Source organism: Mustela nigripes, chromosome 6, assembly GCF_022355385.1.
Source record: "Mustela nigripes isolate SB6536 chromosome 6, MUSNIG.SB6536, whole genome shotgun sequence".
NCBI lineage: Eukaryota > Metazoa > Chordata > Mammalia > Carnivora > Mustelidae > Mustela > Mustela nigripes.
Genome location: NC_081562.1, coordinates 107,259,011 through 107,264,580, shown reverse-complemented (window position 1 = coordinate 107,264,580; position 5,570 = coordinate 107,259,011).

Sequence of the window (5,570 nt, the reverse complement as noted above, 5' to 3'; positions counted from 1 at the left end):
TCCAAGACTCATCCCCGAAGAGTCTTCCTCCAAGGCTCTTTGTGTTGTCCCCTGCTCACACATTCCCACAGTACTTATCCCCTGTGCACGTCTCTCATTTTATTGTATGGTTGCCAAGTGTTTGTATTCATCCTCACTGAAACCTAGTGTACCCCAAGTGCATGTCATAATCTGTGTACCTCCAACACCTAGATGTTGCCTGATGCATAGTATCTTCGTAGCTGAAAGAATGCCTGAGTGTGCACTTGTCTTTCACTCAGCTAATCAACCAACTAATATTTTTGAAGAATCTGCTATGCACCCATTATGTACATCATGTGCAAGGCACTGTGGAGTTGTCAAAAGACTTTAAAAATTTGAATTTTAATACCACGAAGATTTGTTTTGAGTGCTTATTATTTGCTGTGGGAATATCAAAGAAGTATAAGACATAGGTTCCAATCTCAAGAGAAACTCAATCTTTGTAGGGAGATCCAACTTTGTTCCATGAAACACATGCAAATAATACAAGCAAATTCCTATTAGTTGCAGAGACAAGTGGAAGAGAAATGGGACTAAGCTAAGATTAGAGGTCTTGGTTGTTTCCCCCCATTTATCATTTACCAGCTGTATAACCCTAAATAGGTCACTTCATTATCTCCTTGAATCTGTTTTCTCATTTGCTAAAATATATTTTATTTATTTATTTTTTATTATGAAGTTTTCTTCCAACTCTGATTCTGTAATTAAGTGCTATGGGATGACTGGAAAGGAAGCATTTATTGTGGTTTAGAGTTGTTGGAAGGAAAGCTCATGGTGAAGGTGAAATCGAAGCTGAACTTGAACTATGGGTGAGATTTTGGATAGCCAGAGAAGACGCAGAAAGGCATTTAAGATATGGGGAACAACATAAACAAAGGGACAGGCAGAGACAGGATTGAGCAAGCATGCTCCTGAGGTGGACTAGACCCGGCTCTCTGGTGGAGAATGTTTGTTAGAGAGGATTGAGAAACCGCTTGGGTAAGTTGCCTAGGGCCAGGAAGGACTTAGGAGAGAGCACTGGAATCAGTGCAGCTATTTTGGGATACTTGCAAAAGGCAGGACAGAGGTAATAGGGACCAAGATTAGCTTTGCCCCAGTGAGAAGTCAGAGCAGTAGTTGAAGAGAAATTTCAAAGATAAAATCAGAAACCTCCCTCGGCTATCCAGTCTGAAGGAAAGGGATGAGTCAAAGGCACTTCTTACATTTTAAGCCAGAGAAAGTGAATAAACCAGGTTCTGACCCAAGCTCTCACACCTCTAGGTAGGGGGATAGCATGGCCCAGCAGCCTATTCTGTCTGCCTCCTCTGGTGATTTAACTCTTCTACACACCAAGCTCCTGGGTATTTTTGTTAAGAACAACTCAGGTGCAGTTTTTCTTTTTTAATAAAAAATTTTGTTGTACTTGGAAGTCCTTTGAGCCTATAATATGTTTTGAAACTTCCAAATTTTATCTTAATCAGGAAACTAGGAGCGTGTCTGGCAGGCTTAGTGCGTAGAGCATGCAACTCTGGATTTCTGGGTCATGAATGCAAGCTCTGCATTGGACATAGAGTCTACTTAATAAAGAAAAAAGAAGGGTGCCTGGGCAGTTTGGTTGCTTAAGTAAGTGATGTTGGCTCAGGTCATGATTTTTGGGTCCCGGGATCAGCTCCTTGCTCAGTGAAGTCTTCCTCTCTCTCTGCCCCTCCCCCAACTTGTGTAGGGAGGGGTGTGTGCGCACACACATACTCTCTCAAATAAATGAATAAAATTAAAAAAAAAAAAAAAAGGAAAGGAAACTACAATGTCCTCCAGTCCCTTAAGAAATTAAAATAATATTAAATCAGTGGTATCCAAATTTAAGGATCTGGAAGAATATGAACATTAATTTTATAAAGAGAGATTTTATTGAAATGATAGTCCAAACATAGTTTGCTTCAGGAACAGGATCTGGGTGGCTAATTGCATAAAGAAGACATTTGGATGTGATTTGGTGAGTGCTGTGAAGTGTGTAAACCTGGTGATTCACAGACCTGTACCCCTGGGGATAAAAATATATGTTTATAAAAAATAAAAAATTAAAAAAAAAAAAAAAAAAAAAGAAGACATTTGGTTTAGTCCAAATAAAATGCCTAAAATTAAAAGTCTAAATTAATGTACACTGAAGGAAGATATTTTATTGTTTTTAACTATTTATTAATCAACATGAATGAATGAATACATGAATACATGAATGAATGAATGAATACTTTTGACAAATGGGTATTATTAACAAAGAAATTTGTTGCTTTTAAATATTTATTAATCAACATGTATTCATTCATGTTGATTAATAAATATTTAAAAGCAACAAATTTTTTTTTGTTAATAACACTTATTTGCCAAAAGTCATATTAAGGGGCTGTAAGCTGTGAAAAAAATGATAAAGTTCCCTATCTTCAGGAAACTTCCAGTCTAGGAGAGGAGAGGAGAGGTGAGCAAACGATGACACTATAATTTTATTAGTCTTGATTGCAGCAGGAGGCAGAGGCACGTTCAGATGGAATTCAGAAGAGCATGGTATGAAGAACTTTTTCAGAGGGGTAGACATGGTGAGGGGAATCAACAGGGGATGAGGAGGCATTCAGGAATGAGCAGTGGTGGGCAGCCATCCCCATCCCCAGCCTGAAGGTGCTGGAGATAGTGACAGAGTCAGTGAAGCCCCAGAGAGGTACCACATCAGGGAAAGAGCAGAGTAAAAAACATTCCTGTCTCTCTCTGCTCCTACCTTCTGGTCCTTGGTGGTGCCTCTAAGGGATGGGAGCACAAGTGATGAGGTCTTCAGAGGTCAGCCTGTTGAATCACTGAACAGGATGGAAAAGAGTCAGGGGGAGGGTGTTAAAACAATAACCAGCCCAACAATGTCCTAGTCTGTAAGAGGATGGAAATCAGGAGAAGCAGGCCTCGGGGACCCACCAGCAAGAGACTGCATAGCCAAGATCTAGAACTTAGACCCAGAGCAGGAAACAGGGTCTTTGTAAGCAGAGACACAAGAAGGTGTGATGGTGCATCTGTGACAGCTAGGTTCAGGAGAGAAGTTGGTCACAGGTAAACAACAACAACCACAATTACTTAAACAATATAAAATATTTCTCAAAAAGAAAGCTAGTCCAGGACGCGTGGGTGGCTCAGTTGGGTTAAGCATCTGCCTTCGTCTCGAGTCATGATCTCAGGGCTCTCTGTTCAGCAGGGAGACTGCTTCCCCCCACCCCCTCTGCCTGCCTCTCTGCCTACTTGTGATCTCTCTCTCTTTCAAATAAATAAATAAAAAAAATCTTTAATAAATAAAATCTTTAAAAAAAAAATGTATTTCTCAAAAAGAAAGCTAGTCCAGGACATGTGGGTGGCTCAGTCGGTTAAGCGTCTGCCTTCAGCTCAGGTCATGATCCCAGGGTCCAGAAATTGAGCCTCACATCGGGCTCCCTGCTCAGTGGGGTTCTCCTCTTCACTCTACCCCTCCTCCCTGCTTATATTCTCTCTCTCTCTCTTTCTTGCTCTCTCACTCAAATAAATAAATAAAATCTTCAAAAAAAAAAAAAAAAAGGAAGCTAGTCCAAAGGAAGATAGGTACAGAGGTTTTACTATCATCAGGGACTCAGGTTCTTTCCGTGGACTCCACCATTCTCAACACAGAATTTCTCTCTCAGGATTCCCACAGCCATCACCTCTGTGTTCCAATCAGCAGGAAGAAGGGGTGAAAATGCTTATGCTCCCTCCTTTTAAGTGCACTGTTGGGAAGCTGCACAGACCACATTGGCTTACACCTTATTGGCCAGAAATTAATCATGTGACCACACCCTGCAGGAGAGCTAGGGATGACATTTTTTAGTCTTTTTTTTTTTTTTAATTTTAAGATTTTATTTATTTATTTGACACAGAGAGAGAGATCACAAGTAGGCAGAGAGGCAAGGGGAAGCAGGCTCCCTGCTGAGCAGAGAGCCCAATGCGGGGCTCCATCCCAGGATCCTGAGAACATGACCCGAGCTGAAGGCAGAGGTTTAACCCACTGAGCCACCCAAGTGCCCTGACCTCTTTATTCTGAGTATTCCTGTGTCCAGCTAAAAATCAGGGGTTTCACTTAAGGGAAGAAGAAGAGAATGAATATTGGAAGACAATTTGCAATCTCTGCCGAAGGAAGGGATAGAAGCATAGCGATTCCTAACAAGTGCCTTGCCTGAATGGTAAATGGTTGTAAATAAACTGGAAGATGCATTTTTTCTATTTTTTTATTTGTTTATTTGAAAGAGAGAGAACAAGGGTGGGAGGGAAGAGGGACAAGCAGACTCCCCACTGAGCAGGACCAAGGGGAGATGTTTGACTGACTGAGCCACCCAGGCACCCCCTGGAATACGTATTTAATAAAAACAGATAATTCGTTTTCTGTTCACAAGGCAACGAAGTGTTGTAAGAAAGCTTTAGAATTGGGAATTAGAAATGCTGACTTCTACTTTCCCATTCGCTATTCACTAAGCAAGGGACCTTAAGCAAATCAACTCACTCTCTGCATATGGTTTCCCCATATGCAGAATGAGAGGGTTGGACTATATTCCTTTTAAAGGTTTCCCTTTGTATAGATATTAGAAAGTTGTTTTCTGTATGTTGGTCCTAAGATTAGCAGAGGCTGAAAAATAAAAGTGTAGTTAGGTTAGGGTTAAGGATCTTAATGGTTGCTCTCTTAATTTTAATAAATTTAGAGGATATACATGTTCAGGGATTTTTTTCTTGGCTATTTGTTCTTCAGATATTCTACATACATTCCATTCATATTTGGGGAATGTATACATTCAAATGAAAATATGTTTGTATGTATTGTCAAGATATTACTCAAAGGAACATTTTGAAAATCATACTGAATTTTTCAGATACTACGTTGATAACTTAACAAAAGATCCCTCTTTTGTTTTTTTCTTTTTTTGTTTTTAAAGATTTTATTTATTTATTTGACAGACAGAGATCACAAGTAGGCAGAGAGGCAGGCAGAGAAAGAGAGAGGAGGAAGCAGGCTCCCCGCAGAGCAGAGAGCCCGATGCAGGGCTCAATCCCAGGACCCCGGGATCACAACCGGAGCCGAAGGCAGAGGCTTTAACCCACTGAGCCACCCAGATGCCCCCAAAAGATCCCTCTTTAAAATGAATTGACAGGTCGGCTCGGTGGCTCATTTAGTTAAGCGACTGCCCTCGGCTCACGTCATGATCCCAGAGTCCCACATGGGGCTCCCTTCTCAGTGGGAAGTCTGCTTTTCTCTCTGACCTTCCCCCATCTCATGCTTTCTCTCTCTCAAATAAATAAAATCCTTAAAAAATAATAATAAGATGAATTAACAAAAATGAAAGAATAGGGATTTGTAAGAGCATCTGTTGGATATTATTATTATTATTTTTTAAAGATTTTATTTATTTATTTGACAGAGAGAAATCACAAGTAGATGGAGAGGCAGGCAGAGAGAGAGAGAAGCAGGCTCCCTGCCGAGCAGAGAGCCCGATGCAGGACTTGATCCCAGGACCCTGAGATCATGACCTGAGCCAAAGGCA